The sequence below is a fragment of the Carcharodon carcharias genome, chromosome 18 (assembly GCF_017639515.1).
Source record: "Carcharodon carcharias isolate sCarCar2 chromosome 18, sCarCar2.pri, whole genome shotgun sequence".
NCBI lineage: Eukaryota > Metazoa > Chordata > Chondrichthyes > Lamniformes > Lamnidae > Carcharodon > Carcharodon carcharias.
The window spans coordinates 6,843,237-6,867,673 of record NC_054484.1 but is presented as its reverse complement, the minus strand read 5'-3'; positions in this window follow the sequence as shown (position 1 = coordinate 6,867,673).

Here is a 24,437-nt window from a genome sequence, read left to right as displayed (position 1 = left end):
TGGAGGCTGGAGAAATAGCAGAAGTATCGAACAAGTACTTTGCTTCTCTACTTAAAATAGATAAGCTGCCAGGACTGGATAAGATACATCCAAGGATACTGAGGGAAGGGAGAGTGGAAATTGCAGAGGCACTAGTGACAGTCATCCAGTCTTCCTTAGACAAAGGGGAGGTGCCAGAGGACTGGAGAACTGTGAACGTTACACCCTTGTTAAAAGGGGTGCAAGGATAAAGCTGGTGACTACGGACCAATCAGTTTGACCTCAGTGGTAGGGAAACGTCTGGAAACTATTGTGCGGGATAAAATCATCAATCATTTAGACAAGTGCAGGGTAATTAAGGAAAGCCAGCATGGGTTCATCAAGGGAAAATCATGTTTAACCGACTTGCTGGAGTTTTTTGAGGAGGCAAAAGAAAAGGTTGATAAAGAAAAGGCTGTTGATGTGGTGTATATGGATTTTCAAAAGGCATTTGACAAAGTGCCATGCATCAGATTTGTGAGCAAAATGCTAGGTCATTTAATAAAAGGGAATTAGGCACTTAGATAAGAAATTGGCTGAGTGACAGGAAACAGAGAGTAGCAATGGGTGTTTATCAGAATGGAGGAAGGTTTGTAGTGGAGTTCCGCAATGGTCAGTGTTGGGACCTCTGCTCTTCTTGACATATATTAATGACATAGATTGTGGTGTGCAGGGCATGATTTCAAAATTTGTAGATGATACGAAGATTGGAAATGTGATGGGGATAATCTTGAACTTCAAAAGGACATAGACATATTGGTGGATTGGGCAGAAAGTGGCAGATGAAGTCCAATGCAGAGAATTGTGAGTTGATTCATTTTGGCAGGAAAGATATGGTGATACAGTATAAAATAAAGGGAGAGCACAAGATGTTAGTAAACAAAATTAGAGCACATGGGATTGGGGGTAGTACACTGTCATGGATTGAGAACTGGTTAACAGGCAGAAAACAGAGTAGGAATAAATGGGTCATTTTCAGGATGGCTGGCTGTGACTTACAGGATGCCAAAAGGATCAGTGCTTGAGCCCCAGATATTAACAATCCATATCAATGATTATAGATGTCAAAGATAGGCAGGAATATGAGTTGTGAGGAGGATGCAAAGACACTTCAAGGGAATCTGGTGAGGCGAAGCAAGTGGGCAAAATTTGGCAGATGGAATACAATGTGGAGAAAAGTGAGGTTATGTAATTTGATGTGAAAATCAGAAATATAGAATTTATCTTAAATGGTGAGTGACTGTGAAGTGTTGAACTTCAAAGGGACTTGTATGTCCTTGTTCATGAATCACTGAAAGCTAGCATGCAGTTGCAGCAAGCAATTGAGAAAGCATATGGTACATTGGCCTTTATTACCAGATGAAAACTACCCAGGTATGTTCTGTACACAAAAAGCAGGACAAATCTAACTCAGTCAATTACCGCCCCATCAGTCTACTCTCCATCATGAGTAAAGTGCTAGAAGAGGTCATCAACAGTGCTATCAAGCGGAAACTGCTTAGCAATAACCTGCTTAGCTCATTTGTGGTTCTGCCAGGATCGCTCAGCTTCTGACCTCAGTACAGCCTTGGTTCAAACATGGACAAAATAGCTGAACTCCAGAGGTGAGATGAGAGTGACTGACTTGATGTCAAGGCAGCATTTGACCAAGTGTGACATCAAGTAGCCCGAGTAAAATTGGAATCAATAGAAATCGGGGAAAAACTCTCCACTGGTTGGAGCCATACTTGGCACAAATGAAGGTGGTTGTGGTTATTGGAGGTCAATCATCTCAGTTCCAGGGACATCACTGAGGGAGTTCCTCAGAGTAGTATCAGAGGATCAACCATCTTCAGCTGCTTCATCAATGACCTTCCTTCCATCATAAGGTCAGAAGTGGGGATGTTTGCTGATGATTGCATAATGTTCAGCACCATTCGTGACTCCTCAGATACTGAAGCAGTCCATGTCCAAATGCAGCAAGACCTGGACAATACCCAAGCTTGGGCTGACAAGTGGCAAGTAACATTCCCTCCATAGGAGTGTCAGGCAATGACCATCTCCAACAAGGGAGAATCTAATCATCACCCCTTGAGGTTCAATGGCATTACCATCACTGAATCTCCCACTATCAACATCCTGGGGGTTACCATTGACCAGAAACTGAACTGGACTAGCCATATAAATACTGTGGCTAAAAGAACAAGTCAGAGGCTAGGAATCCTGCAGTAAATAACTCACCTCCTGACTCCCAAAGCCTGTCCACCATCTGGAGGGCAGAAGTCAGGAGTGTGATGGAATACTCTCCGCTTGCCTGCATGAGTGCAGCTCCTGTAAAGCCCAAGAAGCTTAACATCATCAACATCAGTGAGCTTGCACACGAGCAGGGGAGAGGCCTCATCCTGAGTGAGACACAGCCAGAGTGAATGTGGGTATTGGCAATTTGGTGCACAGTGGGAATTTGGTGCAGATGGGAAGAGGTGCTCTTTGCACTGTTTCTTTGCTATCAAACTTCTTAAATCTTCAGAGAGTGGTATTGCCCAGCTGCAGCAGTAGAGGCTACAAGGGAGAGAAATGACTGGTAAGTAGTGGGTAAGGTCGGGTCCGTATTTTCTACTTTTAGCGCTTATAGTTTAAGATCTTTTTGTGGATTATAGTTTGTATATTCTGTAGTAACAAGGATCAGGAAAGAAGGGCCCTTGAGTAATTGATTTAAAAGGTTTAATTTAAATGGATAAATCATGGCAGGAGAGCTCAAAGCCATGGCGTGCTCCTTGTGCTCCATGTGGGAAGCCAGGAACATTTCCAGTGCCCAGGACCAGCATGTGTGTAAGACGCGTGTCCAGCTGCAGCTCCTGGAAGCTCATGTTTCAGAGCTGGAACAGTGGCTGGGGACACTGTGGAGCATCCGCAAGTCTGAGAGCATGATGGATAGCACGTTTAGAGAGGTAGTCACACTGCAGCTGAAGGGACTTGAGGAAGGAAGAGAATAGGTGACCACCAGGCAGTCCAAGAGAAACAGACAGGTAGTTCAGGAGTGCCCTGTGGTCCCACGCACAAATCGGTATTCCATTTTGGAGGCTGATGAGGGCATTGGTTCCTCCAGGGAGTGCAGACATAGCCAAGCTTCTGGCACCACAAGCAGCCTGTCTGTACAGGAGGGAAGAGAGGAAGAGCGATAGTAATAGGGGATTCTATAGTCAGGGGAACAGATAGGTACTACTGTGGCCATCAACGTGACTCCAGGATGGCATGTTGCCAACCAGGTGCCAGGGTCCGGGGTGTCACTGAATGGCTGCAGGGCATCCTGAAGGGGGAGGTTGATAAGGCAGAGGTCATGGTGCATGTTGGTACCAATTACATTGGTAGAAAGAGGGATGAGGTCTTGCATCAAGAATTCAGGGAGTTAGGCAGTAGACTAAAAAGTGGGACCTCTCAGGTTGTAATCTCTGAATTGCTCCCAGTGCCATGTGCTAGCGAGCACAGAAATAGGAAAAAAGCACAGATGAATATGTGGCTTAAGAGTTGGTGCAGGGGGCAGGGTTTTAGATTCCTGGATCACTGGGACCATTTCTGGGGAAGGTGGGACCTGTACAAGTGGGACGGTCTACATCTGAACCAGAGCAGGACCAACATCCTTGCAGGCGGGTTTGTTAGTGCCGTTGGGAGGAGTTTAAACTAATTTGGCAGGGGGAGGGGACAAAGAATGTTTGCAGAATAAGGACACATCATAATACAGTAAAACAATCAAGTCAGAGGGAGTACAGCTGCATTAAGTTTCAAGGGGGTAAGGCAAGGCTGGATGGCCTCTATATTAATGACAGGAGTATTACAGGTAAAACGGATGAGTTAAGGGTGAGGATTGACATGTGGGATTGTGATGCAGTAGCCATCACATAGACATGGTTGAGGGAGAGGCAGGATTGGCAGCTTAACATTCTGGGATTTGGATCTTAGGGCAAGACAGGGGAGGGGGTAAAAGAGGAGGAGGCATTGCATCATTGGTTAAGGGATCAGTTACTGCAGTAAGGAGAGATGATATCTTGGAAGTGCCAAGCTTGTTATGGTTAAAGAAATAGACAAATTGCATAAAAATGCTTTGGATTGGGGGAGAGCGAATGAAACTTTGTGCGTAGAGCTTAGCAATAAAAATGGGGCAGCCACATTGTTAGGTGTCTATTATAGACTCCCAGATAGTCAGTGGGAAATTGAGGAGCAAATATGTGCACAATTCGTGGAGGTGTGTAAAAACAATACCAATAGGGTAATTTATTAGGTGATATCAACTTTCCCATAATTAATTGGAATAGACATAGTGTAATGGGCTTGGATGGAGTGGATTTTTTGAAATGTGTACAGGTCAATATGTAGAGGGTCCAACAAGGGACAGCACAGTGCAGGACCTAATTCTGGGGAATGAAGCCGGACAGGTGGCTGAGGTGCTGGTGGGGGAGCATTTTAGTGATAGCGACCACCACATGGTACAATTTAAGCTTGTTATGGTCAAAGAAATAGACAAGTTGCATAAAAATGCTTTGGATTGGGGGAGAGCAGATTTTTGTAAAATAAGGTAGGATCAAGCCAAGGTAGACTGGGAACAGCTACCTGTGGGGAAATCTACAGAAGAGCAGTAGGGGGTGTTCAAAAAGGAAATGGGGAGGGTACAGGTTCAACATGTTCCCTCTAGGGTGAAAGGAAGAAGTAACAAGCCCAGAGAACCATGGATGACCAGAGATATTCAGGATATGATGTAAAGGAAAAAAGAGGCTGGTAAAAGTAGGGAAAATCCCAAGATATTCTATAAGTATATCAATGGGAAGAGGATAACCAGGGAAAGAGTAAGGCCCAATTGGGGACCAAGGGGGCAATCTATGAGTGGAGCCAGAGGACATCGGTAGAGCGTTGAACGAATCTGTCTTCACCCAAAAGAATGAGGATGAAGGTATGGAACTCCGGGAGAGAGGCTGTGAGGTTCTTCAGCAAATTGTTAGAGTGAGTGACAAGGTATTGGAGGTGTTGCCAGGTTTAAAAGTGGACAAATCTCCAGGTCCAGATGATTTGTGTCCCAGACTGCTAAGGGAGGCAAGGGATGAGATCGCAGGGGCTCTGACCCAAATTTTTAATTCCTCTCTGGCCAGAGAGGAGGTGCCAGAGGACTGGAGAACAGGTAATGTGGTTCCGCTATTTATGAAGGGTTGTAGAGATAAGCCAGGGCACTACAGACCAGTGAGTCTCACGTCAGTGGTAGAAAAACTATTGGAGAAAATTCTGAAGGAGAGAATCTATCACCACTTGAAGAGGCAAGGTTTGATCAGGGATAGTCAGCATGGCTTTGTCAGAGGGAGGTCACGCCTAACAAATTTGATTGAATTTTTTGAGGAGGTGACCAGGTATGTAGATGAGGGTAGTGTAGTTGATGTGGTTTATATGGATTTGAGCAAAGCATTTGACAAGGTCTCACATGGGAGACTTATAAAGAAGGCAAATGCACATGGGATGCAGGGTAATTTGATAAGGTGGATTCAAAATTGGCTTAGTTGTAGGAGATAGAGTGTGATGACAGAAGGATGCTTTAGTGACTGGAAGTTAGTGTTCAGTGGCGTGCCACAGGGATCGGGGTTAAATCCCCTATTATTCATCAATTATATAAACAACAAAGATGACTATGTGGGGGGTAGGATTAGTAAGTTTGTGGATGACACAAGGATTGGCTGGGTGGTTAACAGTGAGGTTGAGTGTCTTGGGCTACAGGTTGGTCAAAAGGGCAGATAAGCGGCAGATGAAATTTAATCCTGAAAAGTGTGAGGTGATACACTTTGGAAGGAGTAATTTGACAAGGAAGTATTCAATGAATAGCATGGAACTAGGAAGTTGTGAGGAACAAAGGGACCTTGGCCTGTGTGTCCATAGATCTCTGAAGGCGAAGGATCATGTTAGTGGGGTGGTGAAAAAGGCATATGGGACACTTGCCTTTATCAATCGAGGCAGAGATTACAAAAGTAGGGTGGTCATGTTGGAGTTGTATAGAACCTTGGTGAGGCCACAGCTGGAGTAGTGCGTGCAGTTCTGGTCGCCACATTATAGGAAGGATGTGATTGCACTGGAGGGGGTCCAGAGGATGTTGCCTGGGATGAAACATTTAAGTTATGAAGAGAGGTTGGAAAGACTTGGGTTGTTTTCGTTGGAGCAGAGAAGACTGTGGAGCGACCTGATCGAGGTGTACAAGATTATGAGGGGCATGGACAGGGTGGATAGGGAGCAGCTGTTCCCCTTAGTTGAAGGGTCAGTCACGAGGGGACATAAGTTCAAGGTGAGGGGCAGGAGGTTTAGGGGGAATGTGATGCGAAACTATTTTACCCAGAGGGTGGTGACGGTCTGGAATGCGCTGCCTGGGAGGGTGATGGAGGCGGGTTGCCTCACATCCTTTAATAAGTTCCTGAATGAGCACTTGGCATATCATAACATTCAAGACTATGGGCCAAGTGCTGGTAAATGGGATTAGGTAGGTAGGTCGGGTGTTTCTCAGGTGTCGGTGCAGACTCGATGGGCTGAAGGGCCTCTTCTGCACTGTGAGATTCTGTGATCATCCAGGACAAAGCAGCCCACTTGATTGGCACCACATCCACAAACATTCACTCCCTCCACCACCGATGAACAGTGGCAGCCGTGTTTACCATGTACAAGATGCACTGCAGGAATTCACCAAGACTCCTCAAGCAGCACCTTCCAAACCCACAACCACTACCATCTAGAAGGACAAGGGCAGCAGATGCATTGGAAGACCACCACCTGGAAGTTTCCCTCCAAGTCACTCACCATCCTGACTGGGAATACATCACTGAGGTCAAAATCCTGGAACTCCCTCCCTAACAGCACTGTGGGTGTATCTACACCACATGGACTGTAGAGGTTCAAGAAGGCAGCTCACCACCACCTTCTCAAGGGCAATTAGGAATGGGCAATTAATGCTGGCCTAGCCAGCAATGACCACTTCCCATGAATGAATAAAAACAAAATTTGAGCACAGGAGTAAAATATCTTACTGCAGTTATATAGATCTTTGGTGAGACTGCACCTGGACTATTGTGTGCAGTTTTGGTCTCCTTACCCAAGGAAAGATATACTTGCAACAGGGGAAGTGCAGCAGAGGTTAATAAAATTAATTCGCGGGATGGAGCGGTTGTCCTATGAGGAAGATTAAATAGACTGGGCTTTTATTGTCTTGAGTTGAGAAGAATGAAAGATGATCTCATTCAAACATACAAAATTCTCACAGAGATTGACAGGATAGATGCATGAAAGATACTTCCCTTTGCTGGGGTATCAAGAACCAGGGGACACAGTGTCAGAAAGGGGCAGGCCATTTAGGACTGAGATGAGGAGGAATTTCTTCACTCAGAGGGTGGTAAATCTTTGGAATTCTCTGCCCCAGAGGGCTGCGGAGGCTCAGCTGTCAAGTATGTTCAAGACTGAGATGAATAGATTTCTACATATTAAAAACATCAAGGGAAACGGGGTGTTTTGGTTTTGAAATGCAATCATTACTACATGTCATATCTGGCTTGTGTCATGTAGTTATCAATGTATATAATATTATTGGAAAAGATTTTTCTTTCAAATTTGGTTTTGTCTGTGGGTGTGTCTTAACTGAATGAAGCAAGCTAGTCTGGGTGCTTTGATATGTAAGAGAGATAACGTGCATTTGCATTTTTTGAATAGAGTATTCAAGAAGTGGGGTGAAAAGTCGACGCCTATCTAGCACATACTTGGCCATATGTTTATATTACTAATTAAATTGGTACTATGAAAGGGGTTTTATTTTTAGAGAGGTTTAGTTTAGAGGTTGTTGATACAATGAGTATTAACATTCAATGGGGATGGTAGGTATAACTTCAGCTGTTTTCGGGTGTGCAGGGCAGAGGTAATGTGAGGTCAAAAGGCAGCTGTAAGCCTCCAACTGGCTCCAAATGAACCAAAGTGAAAAGAACCTCATTTTGAATTTGTACAGTGAAAATGCTTTGCCTGGTGCCTGGTTAAGTCTATGGGTTGCTGTTGCCTTAATGGAGATTAGCTTGGAAATTTGTTAAAAGTTACGATATAGTAATTTGTAGCCATATATATTTTAACCTGTGTAAATTAATAAAATGTTCCATTAGTTTAATGTAAAACCTGATGGTTTGATTCCTGAATTTAGAGTCGCATCTCAAACATAACACTTAGAATTATAGGTTATGACAGTTATTTAAAGTTTCCCTCTGGGATTTTTAAACAACTCAGCTGTAGCAACTGCATCAGTCATAACACTTGCCATAGTTATGTGACCTCTGCCATGAGGGACTCCCTGCAGGCAGCCACCATACATTAAGTTCAATAAAGCCATTACACGAGATAGACTGCAGTCTTTGAGCTCATAACACAGAGGCAGTGCAAGAACATAGTGTTGAAGTAAAAGATCAGCCATGATCTCACTAAATGGTGGAGAGGGCTTAAAGGGCTGAATGATCTGCTTCTGCTCCTATTTCTTATGTTCTTAAAGCAGATGTCAGTACTGAGTATTTTTGGCATTTTACACTTATTTTTTCATCTCCCTCAATTTGCTGTTGTCTTCTTGTCTTGTTTTCACTGCTGAGTTTCAGGAAGCCTGGGAAACTTGTACATCCAAATTTAATGTGCAAATCTATGTCAGTGACTTCAATTGAGTGATTAATATAAGACAATTGATATCTGACTCTCCTGAGGGGGTTGTGCATACTCAGTGTAATGTTCTGGAGTGAAATGTGGAAGCTGGCAGGTTGGAGCCGGCTTCCAAACAAACTCACATTTTTTTTGGATTTAACCCCCACGCCCTCCTCCATGTTTCAAAAAGGCACTTAAAATCAGAATTAATCATGAAAACTAACAATTAATCATGAAAACTAACAATCAGTTAGTGGGTGAAGACATCACACTCCTGCACTGAGCCAGATAAACCAAATGGCCCCATTTATGACTTGCAATCTCTGCCAAGGTAGCTGATCTCAATGGGAGGGTTAACAGTTGTGACCTTCAACTGGTCTTAAAACACAAAGTTAAGGAGGAAGGAGATATCATCCAGGGTTTGTACTCTGGTTGTTATCCACCAGCTTCTGCATATGACAGTGATTACATTTGAAAAATAAGTACTTCATTGGGTTGTAATATGCTTTGGGATATCCTGAGATCATGATAGGTGCTATATAAACACAAAGTCTTCTTTCTCTGCTGGATAGTATGCTTATATGGATACCAAGTTTAGATAGAGATGGGCTTGACTGAAATGCTCTCCATGGAAGAATATTCTGCTGACATTCATTGTTTAGGTTCACACAAAGAATGACCATTTAGGCAATACATAGGAATGATGTAGGTGCTTTTGATGTCAAGTCAATATATTTGGTGGGATTGGTGGCAGGGGGGTGCGCAGAAATTTAAAAATAAGAATGAAATAAACAAACAAGCAAACAAACAAACATTCATTTCTTCCTATGTCTGTGAAGGACTGTACTGTCTGCCAACGCTTTAGATGTAGCTGGAATTCACTAGGGGATATGCTTGTGATTTGCACTGCTTGTATTGCAATAGTTCTCCACTTCATGAGAATCTGCATCCTCTCTGCACAGCTGAAATATGGAGATACACAGGAAAGTGGTTTTACAATCCAACTGACCAAAACTTTCAAACTTTCACCTGCAAGTTGAATTTTCAATTTATCCAACATTGAGTATCAGAAATGAGGAAAACCAGGAAAAGTGACAAGATTCCATTACAGTGATCTGGAAAGAGTAGGATAGAAAATACACAGGCACACAAGAATGGGAAATAAGCTAACCAGCCTGATGCAGACATGGTGCAGCTTCATGACATGGGCAGTGTTTATCCTTCAACCAAGATCACTAAAACAGATTATTTGGTTATTTTCACATTTCCATTTGTGGGAACCTATCATGAACAAACTGGCTGCTGTATATCCTACAATACAACAGTGACTACTCTTCAGAATGTAATTAAATTGGCTGTCAAGTGCTTTGAGACACCCTGAGATTGTGAAAGGCACTATATAAATGTAAGTTCTTTCTTCCCTAAACATGCAATCTCCTGGGAGAGAGAAAAACAAGTGAAAACCTGAGGCAGACCAAATGGACCTGGCTCAAAGCAAACCCCACAATCGGAAATGCATTAGGAATATAATTATCAGTATTCCACAAGCACAACTACTGTTTTTGTGTAGACTAGACTTGGGTAGTTGAGCAAGTAAAGGGTCAGCAAATATCACAACATCCACTTTTGAATAAAAGTGTTGGAAACAGGGCTTCCAAGAAAATATATAAAACTATTATTCCTCAAACATTCTGTCAACTATTTAAAAAAAAATTCACAGCTGTCACCATGGCAACAGGCACTGCTTTTTAGCAGAAACTTGTTTACATAGACAGGTTGTGAAGGTTTTTTTAATGAGCGATTTTTCAGTACAGCCTGTGTAGATCAAAAGTCATACTGTACCTGAAGTTATCATAGTTTACAATTCTTACCAGGATTTAGATATTGGCCTTTTACAGCCCATGAAAGCTACACATCAGTAACAGGACACACCTGATCATATTCATTATATCCAAACAACTGTGTATTTAATTTCATCCATCAGTTCAAGAGAAAATATGGACAAAATATCCATTATTCACAATTGAAATCATCCTTTGCATTAATTGCATACACCCACAGTTTCTAGTTCTTTTCATCTGAAGGCCTAGAAATTAGTGCCCATTTCCTGTCTCTAATGATTTGACTGCTAATGTACTAAGCAGGATGCAAATAGCTGTATTGTGCATAACATCATCTGTAAAACAAGGCCGTATATTTTATTTTACAATGGTTAAAAAAATGTCAATATTACTCTACTGTCCCAAGGTTCCATCCTCTCATTCCTATATTTTAATATACAGTAGTGGATACATGCAAAAAGAATGGGTACATCAGTATGGTGGTTTTGTTACTGGACTATAGCACAGAAACCTAGACTAATGATTGTATAAGTGGGAATGTACCAATCAGCTGAGAAATCAAATGCCAGATAAGTAGTGGATGTGTTTGAGCTCAGGGACAGACACAAAAAAGGTTCATCTGAGTACCACGGGTCTAGATCTTTAACACAAAGTTAAAAGAGCATTCTGGATGTAAAGTTTCTCTCCCCTGCACTCCTAACATTAACTCTTAATTTGTGCTCACTTTGAACTTTGGTCTTTGAACTCCACCAGCTGCTGGTCAGGATGAGTTTTCAATCAATTTCCCCGGGCCATTTACCTTCATGCTGGCTGTCAGCAAATGGTAATAATAGTTATGTCACTGCATTAGTAATCTGGAGGCCTGGAGCAGTGCTCTGGAAACAGAGTTCAAATCCCATTATGGTAACTGAATTTAAATTCAGCTAATTAAATTAAGTTGGAATTAACAAACTAGCATCATAGAATCACAGAATTGTTACAGTGCAGAAGGAGGCCATTCGGCCCAACATGTCTGCACCGGCTCTCTGAGCATTTTAACTTAGTGCCAATCTCCTGCCTTTTCCTCTGTAATACTGCACGTTGGATGATTAGTTTAATAGAAACAATGCCCTCTTGAATGCCTCATTTGAACCTGCCTTCACTACACTTCCAGACAGTGCATTCCAAACCCTAACTACTCACTGTGTGAAAAAGTTTTTTCTCACCTCGCATTCGCTTCTTTTGCAAAACACTTTAAAACTGTGCCCTCTGGTTCTCGATCCGTTTACGAGTGGGAACAGTTTCTCCCTATCTCCTCTGTCCAGACCCCTCACGATTTTGAAAACTTCTATCAAGTCTCCTGTTAACCTTCTCCTCTCCAAGGAAAACAGTCCCAACTTCTCCACTCTTTCCTCATAACTGAAGTGTCTCATCTCTGGAACCATTCTCATAAACCTCTTCTGCACTCTCTCCAATCTGTTCACATCCTTCCCATAGTGTGGCCCCCAGGACTGTACACAATACTCCAGCAGAGGTCTAACCAGTGCCTTATATAAGTTCATCATAACCTTCCTGCTCTTATACTCTATGCCACTATTAATGGAGACTAGAATACTGTTTCTTTAGAAACAGATCTCTCTAACTGTCCTGCCACCACTTATGTGCATATACACCCGGGTGTCCCTGCTCCTGCACACCCTTTAGAATAGCATCCTTTATTTTACACTGTCTCTCCATGTTCTTTGTACCGAGGGCCAGAATTTTTCACTGAATGGGCAGATGCACGCCCAACCCGCTCAAACGTAAAATGATGCACGATGACACTGGGCGAGCAACCTGACATCATTGTGCACTCCCACGATATTTCGGCTGGTGGGCGCGTGGGAGTCAGCACCACGCCCGCCAACAATTAACAGGCCTAATAAGGCCGTTAAAGTAATAACTAAATGTTCTCCTTCACTGCCCGACCAATCTTATGGTTGGCGGGCAAGCGAATCGGCCAGGCACCTTTGGACGTTTTATGAAACCTCATCCACGGGCAGGATGTGGTTTCGAACGGGAATTAAAAATAAAATAAAAATGTTTAAATCTCATTTATAGCATGTCCCTGTTCATGATTTTAACATTTTTACCATTCTTTATTTATGTTTTTAAAATTCTTCAGCTCCCTGAGACAGCTCTGTGCCTCCAGGGAGTTTTCAGTGTGCGCACCCATGCAAACATCCAAGCTTCTCCTGCCCACAATCCGGCAGCACTCAGCATTGCAACATGCGATTCACGCTGGCTGACCGTTAATTGGCCAGCCAGCATGAAATTGCGGTAGGGGCATGATCTTGGGCGGCACTCGGTTTTGCAATCACTCCTGGGCCTGCCGGCCCCATGAGGTAAAAATCCTGCCCAATGTGTATCAATTCACACTTCTCCGCACTGAACTTCATCTGCCGTCTATATGCCCATTCCACCAATGTGTCAATGTCCTTTTGAAGTTCTATACTGTCCTTCTCACAGTTTACAATACTCCCAAGTTTTGTGTCATCCGCACTTTGAAATTGTCCCCTGCACATCAAGATCTAGATCATTTACATATATTGGGAAGAGCAAGGGTCCCAATACCGAGCCATGGGGACTCCAGCACACCCCTTCTTCCAGCCCAAAAAATACCCATTAACCATTTCTGTTTCCTATCTCTTAGCTAATTTTGTATGCATGTTGCTACTGTCCCTTTTATTCCATGACCTATAACTTTCCTCACAAGTCTGTTGTGTGGCACTATATCAAACACTTTTTGGAAGTCCATATACACCATATCAACAGCCTTGCCCTCATCAACCATCCCTGCTACCTCTTCAAAAAACCCCAGCAAGTTAGCTAGACACAATTTTTCTTGAACAAATCCATGCTGACTCTTCAGAACCATGTGACTATTAATTCTATCCCGAATAATTGTTTCTACCACTGAAGTTAAACTGACTGGGCTGTAATTGTAGGGCAGATCTTTACGCCCTTGTTCAAAAAGGGTTGTAATGTTTGCTATTCTCCAGTCCCCTGGCGCCCCCCCAAATCCAGGGAACATTGAAAGATTATTGCCAGTGCCCCTGTAATTTCCACTCTCACTTTCTTCAGTATTCTTGATGCATCTCATCCAGTCTTGGTGCCTTTTCAACTTTAAGGACCGACAGCTTATCCAATACCTCCTCCTCATCAATTTTAAACACTTCTAGTGACTGGGTTTCCTCCTCTGTCACCATGGCCTGGACAACATCTGCCTCGTAGGTAAAGATGGATACAAAGTATTCATTAAACATCCCAGCCATGCCTCTTGCCTCTATGTGTAAATCCCCTTTTTTGGTCCCTAATCGGCCCTACTCCTCCCTATACCACTCTTTTACTATTGGATGTGCTTATAGAATACTTTGGGATTTCCATGTATGTTTAGCTGCCAGTCTTTTTTCATAACCCCTCTTTGCTTCTCATATTTACTTCTTCACACCTTTTCTGAACCTTCTGTATTCAGCTTTGTTCTCAATTGTATTTGCTACCTGACACCTGTCATAAGCACAATTTTTCTTCTTTAACTTAATTTCCATCTCCTTTGTCATCCAGGGAGCTCTGGATTTGTTTGTCCTACCCTTCCCTTTTGAGGGAACATACCTTGCCCAAACCATCTCCTCTTTGAAGGTAGCCCATTGTTCAACTACTGTTTTTCCCACCAACCTTTGGCTTCAGTCTATCCAGCCCAGCTCTGTTCTTGCCCCATTGAAGTCCGCTCTCTGCCAGTTGATTATTCTTACTCTGAATTGACCAATGTCATTTTCCAAGGTCATCCTAAATCTTATGATACAATGATCACTGTCCCTTAAATGTTCCCCCATTGTCACTTGATCTACTTGGCCCACCTCATTCCCAAGTCCCAGGTCTAGCAGTGCCTCCTTTCTTGTTGGACTTGGCACATACTGCTGTAGGAAATTCTCCTGAACACAATCGAGGAATGCTTGTCCCTCACTGCCCCTTACATTACCACTATCCCAGTCTATATATGGGTGATTAAATTCCCCCATTATAACTACTCTATGATATTGAGACCTGTCTGTAATTTCCTTGCAGATTTGTTCCTATATATCCTTCCCACTAGCTGGTGGTCAATATATTTTACTGAGCAATGTAATTGCATCCTTCTTATTCATTAGCTCTAGCCAAATCGATTCTGTCCTTGAATCCTCTGACACATCCTCTTTCTCCAGTACTGCAATACCCTCCTTAACCAAAAAAGCCACCCCTTCTCATTTTTGCCCTTTCCTATTTTTTCTGAACACTTTATAACCAAAAATATTTAACGCCTAGATTTGACCTTTCGTAAGCCAGGTCTCCATTACCACAACATCATAATCCCAGAAAGCAATCTGTGCCTGTAACTCCCCAATTTTATTAACTATACTCCGTGCACTCACATGCATGCAGTGTAACCCTGATTTTAGACTTCATTACTTGGTCCCTTACTCTGACTCCATCCATTAACTTACTATGCTCTATTTTAGTGCTTTCTGCCTCTCCCAACATTCGGGGAACCCTGGTATTACTTTCTAATATTCTCTCCTGGTTCCCACACCCCTGCTGAGTTAGTTTAGACCTCCCCAACAGCACTAGCCAAACGACCCACAAGGAACTCAGTCCCAGCTCTGTTCAGGTGCAACCCGTCCGGCTTGTACAGGTGCCATCTCCCCCAGAGCCAGTCCTAGTGTTACAGGAATCTAAAGCCCTCCCTCCTGCACTATCTTTCCAGTCACACATTCATTTGTCTTATCTTCCTATTTCTGTACTCACTTGCACATGGCACTGGGAGTAATCTGGAGATTACTACTTTAGAGGTCCTGTTTGCGAGTTTTCTACCTAGCTCCCTAAATTCCGATTGTAGGACCACATCCCCCTTCCTACCTATGTCGTTAGTACCAATGTGGACCATGACCTCTGGCTGTTTGCCCTCCCCCATTCTGTGACATCCTTGACCCTAGCACCAGGAAGGCAACAAACCATCCTGGAGTCACGTTGACAGCCGCAGAAACGCCTGTCTGCTCCCCTAACGAAAGAATCCCCCATCAATACTGCCCTTCGCTCTTCTTCCTCCCCTCCTGTACAGCTGGGTCATGGTGCTACGGGCTTAGCTCTTGTCGCACTCCAAGGATCCATCACCCTCACCAATATCCAGAATGGAAAACCAGTTAGTGAGTGGGACTTCTGGGGACTCCTGCATTACCTGCCCGTTTCTCTTGGCTTGCCTAGTGGTCACCCATTCCCTATCTGCCTGCTTGCCCCTAACTTGTGGTGTGACCACCTCTCTGAACGTGCTATGCACATAGTTCTCTGCCTCTTGGATGCACCTCAGTGATTCCAGCTGCTGCTTAAGCTCTGAAACGCGGAGATAAAATCTGTGCAGCCGGTGACACTTCCTGCACATGGGCTCGTCTGGGTCACGAGGAGTGTTCACGACTCCCCACATGCTATAGGATGGGCATTCTGCTTGGCTGAGCTGTCCTGCCAAATTACTTTTTAAGTTAAACTTTAGTTACTTTTACAAAAACAGAAAATGCTGGAAAAACTCAGCAGGTCTAACAGCATTTGTGTAGAGAGAAACAGAGTTAATGTGTCGAGTCTAGATTCGAAATTTAACTCTGTTTCTCTCTCCACAGATGCTGTTATACCTGCTGAGTTTTTCCAGCATTTTCTGTTTTTTGTTTCAGATTTCCAGCATCCACAGTATTTTGCTTTTATTTTAGTTACTTTTACTTACTTTAACCTTACTCTAGTACTATTAACTATAAACTAGAGATTAGAAAGTAGAAATTGTTCGCCCTTACTCACAAATCAGCTCCCTCTCGTGTGCTTATAAATTCTTACTTTCCCTGTGCTTATTTAGAAATTTACATTTCTGTATTTCAACCGCCCAACTGTCTCTCCACTCTCGAACTCTCGGTCCCAAAGTCTCACTGTTTGAATCTCTCGGTCCCAAAGTCTTGCTGTTTTTCATGGTCATCATTACTTATGAACATGAAAACCCATCTTGCCCTTCAGGAAGAAAATCTCTTGTTCTTACTCAGTGACTATATGTGACTCCAAATCCATAGCAATGTGATTGTCTCAACTATCCTCAGAAATGGCCCAGCAAACCATTCAGTCCTAGCAAACCGCTATAAGCATAATGTAACACAGGATTTAAATACATGGAATGCATGAAAGTTCCAGCACAGTAATCTTTATTCAACTGGCACCAAACCTATAAATATATTCCTGAAAAAGTTTCCCTTAAATTAATAAATGTTTTACAATGGATGGCTGTGGGTCGACATGACACACAAGAAAACCATCGCAAGCTTACCTACTGGTCTCAAATCAGCTGTGTTGTGGACATGGTTGTAGAGCAGTGGGAGCTCTTGCATCCAACAGAAGCCACAGCTTGTGATCGTAGCAAAGAAACAGGGCTTTGGAGCTGGATGCTCGTGACATTCCTATTGTTAATTCCCCTCAACCATATAAGCCATTTGCCCTTCAGAACAAAAAGGGGCTCCTGAAATTCATGGAGGTTCTGTGCTGTCACTGACAAAGGCTCCAGGCTGTTCATTTTGTGTTCTTGCTCCTACCATGCTGCAGCTCACCATTCGGGGACTCTTGCTTCTTCAGCCTGCTACTGCTCTCCTTGAGACTTGCTTCCCCACCTTTCAGCCCATGCTCAGGGCTTCTGGCTCCACCTCCAGAGGACACTGCTCTGCACTTCCACAACCTCCTGCCGGAGGCCTGGCTGGCAGAGCTCCTCAGCAGCTGTGGGGAATGCCTTGAAGGTGGAACCCAAAATTCAACCCCGTGCCAAAGTCTGAAGTCGGAGGTCAGGGCTTGGTTCAATTCACCAGCTACAATAAGAATCAAATTAGACAAACCACCCAGAATCAATCTAGGATCTGGACCTGACAAAGGTACATCCTACCCAATTGACCCTCAAAGACATATAGGGACTTGTGCAAAAGTAGGAGAGCTGTCCCAAACACTAGTAAAGCCAGCACATGACAGAATTATACCTGCAGCCATGTTCCACACTCCATTAACATTCCTGGGTATAGGAAATGAATGTCAGGCAATGACCATCTCCAACAAGAGAGAATATAACCATCACCCCTTGACATTCAATGGCATTATCATCGCTGAATTCCCCCACTATCAACATCCTGGGGGCTACCATTAACCAGAAACTGAACTGGACTAGCCAGATAAATACTGTGGCTACAAGAGAAGGTCAGGGGCTCGGAATCCTCTGGTGAGTAACTCATCTCTTGACTCCCCAAAGCCTGTTCACCATTTACAAGGCACAAGTCAGGAGTGTGATGGAATACTCCCCACTTGCCAGGATGAGTGCAGCTCCCACTACATTAAAGAAGCTCGGCACCATCCAATTTAAAGCAGCCCACTTGATTGGCACCACATCCACAAAGATTCACTCCCTCCGTCACCGATGAACAGTGGCAGCGGTATGTACCATCTACAAGATGCACTGCAGGAACTCACCAAGGCTCCTTAGGCAGCACCTTCCAAACCCACAACTGCTAGCATCTAGAAGGACAAGGGCAGCAAACAGATGGGAACACGTGCATCTGGAAGTTCCTCTCCAAGCCACTCACAATCCTGACCTGGAAATATATCGCCATTCCTTCACCGTCACTGGGTCAAAATCCTGGAACTCCCTGCCTAACAGCACTGCGGGTGTACCTACACCCCAGGGACTGCAGCGGTTCAAGAAGGCAGCTCACCACCACCTTCTCGAGGGCAATTAGGGATGGGCAATTAATGCTGGCCCAGCCAGTGACACCTGTATTCTGTAAATGAATAAGAATAAGACCTCTCACAGCTGCAGGACAGGCCCAGCAGCTGTGGAAAAGAGCCAAGACAGCCCACACTCCATGAAATCTCATGGCATCAGGTCAAACACGGGCAAGGAAACCTCCTGCTGAATATTATTTCAGTTTCTGTTTCCTGTCTGCTAATGAATCCTCTATTATTTTACCCCTAATCCCATGCGCTTTAACTTTACACACTAACCTCTTACATGGGACTTTATCAAAAGCTTTCTGAAACTCCAAATACACCACGTCCACTAGCTCTCTCCTTATCTATTCTGCTTGTTACATCCTTAAAAAACTCCAGTGGGTTTGTCAAACATGATCTCCCCTTCATAAATCTGTGTCGATTTAGAAAATATCAAAGGGATTAGACAAAGTATCCGGTTATCACATCCTTTATAATAGCACTTTCCCTACCATTGTTGTTAGGTTAACTGGCCTGTAATTCCCTTTTTTCTCCCTCCCTCCTTTTATAAATAGTGGGTTTACTTTTCCCACCTTCCAATCCACTAGAACTGTTCCAGAATCTACAGAATTTTGGAAGGTGACAACCAACGCCTCCACTTTGTCCATGGCCATCTCCTTTAGCACCCTGGGATGTAGATTATCAGATCTTGGGGATTTATCGGTTTCAGTCCCATTAATTTCTCTAGCACTATTTTTTTTAGTGATACTAATTTCCTTCAATTCCTTCTTCTCACTCGACCCTTGGTTCCCTCGCATTTCTGGCAAGTTATTTGTGTCTTCCTCTGTGAAGACAGAACTAAAGTAGTTGTTTAATTGCTCTGCCATTTCCTTGTTCTTTGTTATAAATTCTCCCATTTCAGACTGTAAGGGACTACACTTGTCTTCACTAATCTTTTGCTTTTTACATATTTACAGAGGTTTTTACAGTTCTTTTATGTTCCTTACAAGTTTACTCTCTTACTCTATTTTTCCTCTCTTAATCAATCTTTTGGTCCTCCTTTGCTGAATTCTATACTGTTCCCAATCCTCAAGCTTGCTACTTTTTTCTGGCAATTTTATATGATGCCTCTTTGGATCTGATACTATCCTTCATTTCTTTTGTTAGCTATGGTACAGCCACTTTTCCTGTTGTGTTTTTGTGCCAGAAAGAGATGTATAAGTGTTGCAATGCATTCATTCGCTCCTTAAATATTAGTCACTGTCTATCCACCGACATGCCTTTTAATGAAGTTCCCCAATCTATCTTACCCAACTCACACTTCATACCTTCGTAGTTTCCTTTGTTTAGATTTAGGCTCTTAGTTTTGGATTGGACTATTTCACTTTCCATCCTAATGAAGAATTCTATCATGTTATGGTCACTGTTCCCTAAAGGACCCCACACAATAAGATTATTAATTAACCCCTTCTCATTGTACAATACAAAATCAATGATAGTCTGTTCCTTGATTGGCTCCTCAGTGTATTGGTCTAAAAATATATCTCATACACACTCCAGGAATCCATTTACCACAGTATTACTGCTAATTTGTTTTGCCCAGTCTATATGTACATTAAAGTCACCATAGCACCTATGATTACCATAGCACCCTTGTTACATGCATCTCTAATTTCCTGTTTAATGTCATCCCCTACCTTATCACTACTGTTTGAAGGCCTACAGCTAACCCCCACTAATGTTTTCCACCCCTTGTTGTTGCTTAGCTCCACCCAGACTGATTCTACATCTAGATTTTCTGAGCCAATATCCTCTCTTACTATTGCACAGATTTCATCCTTAACTAACAATGCCATCCAACCTGCTTTTCCTTTTTGCCTGTTCATCCTAAATGTCAATTACCCTTGGATATTCAGTTCCCAGCCTTGGTCACTCTGCAGCCATGTCTCAGTAATCACAATCTCATCATACCCATTTCCATCTATTTGCGCTGTTAATTTGTCAACCTTATTGCGAATGCTCCACGCACTCAGATACAGTGCCCTTAGACTTGTCTTTTTTTTAAAACATTTTTTTTTGTACTATGGCCCTATTGCTGTCAGTCCTTGTTTCCTCTGCCTTTCACTTTTGCTTTCTACTTTGCTGTCTTTCATTCCTATCTTTGTTTCATTCTCATGTCTCCCCACACAGGTTCCCATTCCCCTGCCGCTCTAGTTTAAACATGCCCCCACAGTACTAGCAAATACCCCTGCAAGGATATTGGTCCCGGTCCTGCTGGGGTGCAACCCGTCCAACTTATACTGGTCCCATCTTCCCCAGAATTGATCCCAATGCCTCAGGAATCTAAATCCCTCCCTCCTACACCATCTCCCCAGCCACGCATTGATCTGGTCTATGCTCTTATTCCTGATCTCGCTAGCATGTGGCACGGGGAGAAATCCTGAAATTACTACCTTTGAAGCCCTGCTTTGTAACTTATTTACCAGCTCCCTATATTCTGATTTCAGGATCTCATCCCTTTTTACCTATGTCATAGGTACAAATATGGGCCACGACTTCTGGCTAATCACCCTCCCCATTCAGAATGTCCTGCAGTCGCTCAGTGACATTCCTGATTTTGGCACCAGGGAAGCAACATAGCAGACTGGTGTCACATCTGCGGCCACAGAAATGTCTAACTGTTACCCTTACAATAAAATATCCTGTCACTGTTACTCTCCCACTCTTTTTTTCCCCCTAGTGCAGCTGAGCCACTCATGGTGCCATGAATTTGGCTGTTGCTGCACTCCCCTGAGAAACCATCTACCCCAACAGTATCCAAAACAGAAAATCTGTTAGAGGGTGAAATGGACCCAAGGGACTCCCACACTATCTGCCTAGTGCTTTTACTCTGGTGGTCACCCATTTCCTTTCTGCCTGTGCACTCTTTACCTGCGCTGTGACTACCTCATTGTACGTGCTATCGACGCAGATCTCATCCTTCAATGGTCCACGGTGACTCCAGCTACAGCTCCAGCTCTAAAGTGCAAATTTTGAGTAGCTACAGCTGGAGCCACTTCCTGCATGTGTGATCACTCTGGACACTGGAAGTGTACCTGACTTCCCACATTGCACAGGAGGAGCATTCCACTGGGCCGAGCTGCCCTGCCATGACTTACACTTAAATTACTCCCTTTACTTTCACTCCCTCTAGTTTAGAGAATATTAAGGACAGAAGAAATACTCACCAGGTCCTACATACCGAGGCCACCGCTTTTCTTTGAGAAAAGGTAGAAAATGAAGGGAACACTTCTTTCCCTCTTCTTCAAACTCCCTCTCTTACCAAACTCCAACTTAAGCACTCTAATGCAGCCCAAAGCAGCACTCCGGTGCAGACTTACCTTTTGCCATTGGCCATCACAACGCTGAAAAAGAAGCCACAACAAAAGAGCCATTCCAAATCAACTTTTTCAAACAAATCATTCAATGTTCCATACAGAAGTCAACTAATCACCCTCGTGCATTCATCTAGTGCCTGTTAAATGGATCCAAGAAGAACAAAACTAGGCACAAATTATTTTCTTGGTAGTGGGCTTATTCACAGAATGCAGGTATTACAGACCTTTGCCTCCCACCTACCAAGCAACCCAATATCCCAGAAGCCCCTTTTTTTACTCTTTTGAGTATACCAATAAAATAAACAAATGAGCTAATTAAGAGCCCCTTAAAAGGGCAAGTCCCTTTTTATACTCTTCTGAGTAATCATCTAAACAAATAAACTAATGAAGCACCCCTTAAAGGGGCACAGTAACATAAAGCAAAACTTTAAAGGAATCTTATTAAATTAAAATAATATTTTGGGGGTGGGTGGGGAGTGTCTCATTATACTCTTTTGAGTAAACCTATAAAACTTTAACAGCTCCTTAGAGGAATGCTGTAACAATAACAACACTTTAAAGGAAAAGTAACAAATTAAATTAAAGTAATATTTTGGGCGGAGGTAATGCATGCCAGCCCCTAAGTCCTCTTTGCACTCTTTTGAATATCTCAATAAAAGAAACAAATGAACTAATGATAAAATTAACTAATTAACAGCCTTAAAGGGGAATGTCTCTTTATACTCTTTTAAGTATACAAACAAAAATAGGCAAATTAACAAATTAACTAATAAACTAATTAACAACTTCTTAAAGAGGCAAGTCCCTTTTTATTCTCTTTTGAAGAAATCAACAATCAATAGATTAAGCTAATAAACAGAGATAACAGCCCCTGGTGGGGATCCCTTATTTATAGATTATTTTTAGAGAAACAAAATCAATAAATTAAACTAAAATCAATAAATCATAAGGGGAAAACAGCCCCTGGTGGAGCACTGTAACTAAAACAAAAATGTGAAAGAAAACTTAACTAATTAATGGTTAACTTAACCATAATATCAATACTGGAGGTGATGGTGAACCCCAGCCTCTGCGACACCCACCAGTTGCTGAAGGCCCCTAATGTACCGGTGGATGCTGTATGCTCCCTCTCCAGGGCCAGCAGGCCAAGGTCCCTTTTCATTTGTGCTCAAAGACAATTAATTAACCAATATCCTCCACAAGTTTATCCTTAGCCTTAACAATATAACTGACACAACATTAACAGTGCCTGTCTCCTCGGTACCTCTGACTCTGTTGATGCTCCTTTGCAGTGTTACCTTGGCTGCAGCATAGGTGGTGGGTTACTGCTAACTTTCAATGGGGGAGGCTGCAGATGGCTTTAAAGTGCATGCTGGAGCAGTTCTGACCCTAAAAGACCCAGCTTCAGAATGCTCCACCTCGGCATGAACGGCAACAGTCTGGGCTGGCTGGTTGACAGGTGGCACCAGAAGGGACACTAGTGGAGTACCAGTTGTGGAAGCCCAAACGTTTCTAATCCTGAGCCACTCTCCCTGAGTGGTACCTCAACAATTCTAGGAGTCCTGTTGTTGAGCACAGATTGATGGACTGCTGAGAGACCCTGCAAGCTTCTCTGAGCACTGGTATCTGTAGCCATGCTGACAACAATTTGAGCCTGCAGGCAGATTTTCTGGCTGGCCTGCCAATGAATTAAGCATGCACATCAGGCTTTTTCTGCATGCCACCCCTCAAAGTCCTCATCTGAGTCCTTGGTAGAAGAAGTCGTGTGCAACCTTGCCCTGTGGGAAGCTGGCACCTGCGCAATCATTTCTCCCTGCCCTGGCTGCAGCCCACTCATGCCCAGTGACCAATCACATGCATTTCTCACATCTACGTTACCCTCTAAAGAATCTGACCCGGCGGCTGTGAGTGTGAGATCAAATGATGGTGTTTTATCATCATCAGTCTCTTGTTCCTCTTGGGCTTCATGCTCCCACATCACTGCCTTCGGCTGATTTCAGCTCTTGTACCTGAAAGGAAAAGGGCACAAAGTAGGGTTGCAATGTGAGAAATGGAGAGGGGGAGGGGAGGAAGCAAGAGGAGGATCGTAACACTATCTGCAGCTTGTGAACCAGGAGAGATTGTGGAATTGAGGGATAAGTGGGATATGAAAAGGTGGATTAGCAGGAACATACCATCACCTTTGATGGATTATGCCCCACTGCTGGCCACAGACTCAGCTGTGGCTGTTCCAGTGATGGCCAGCAGGGTGAGTTCAGGTTTCGGTGCCAGTGCCATGCTGGTCAGGTGCTGCTGCCTTTATTGCTGCCGCCTAGACCTGAAAGAGAAAGGGAAGTTTGTTTGTGTAATGTGTTTGGGTGAGTGAAGGTTGGGTGGTGAATGGAGCAGTGTGTAAGGCTGATGGTTTGTTTGTAAGGATATGGCATGTGAAGATCTTGACCATTGGTGTGAGATCATTAAACATCTTGCAGCACTGGATACAGGTCCTTTGGGCTACACTGTGATGCCATCAGCTCCCACTATCTTCTCAATATTGCCTGGAGGGCCTCCAGTGGAGAGAGTACCTCTCTCCTCCTGAATACTAAATAATCAAGGGGCAAAAGTGGGGGGTGGGGCGGGGGGAGGAAATAAATACAATAACTATCACTAGAGAAAAAGTACTAGGGAAGCAAATGGGGCTAAAGGCTGATAAGTCCCATGGACCTGATAGGTTGCATGCTAGGATATTAAAGGAAGTAGCTACAGAGATAGTGGATGTACTGGTAGTAATCTTCCCAAGGAT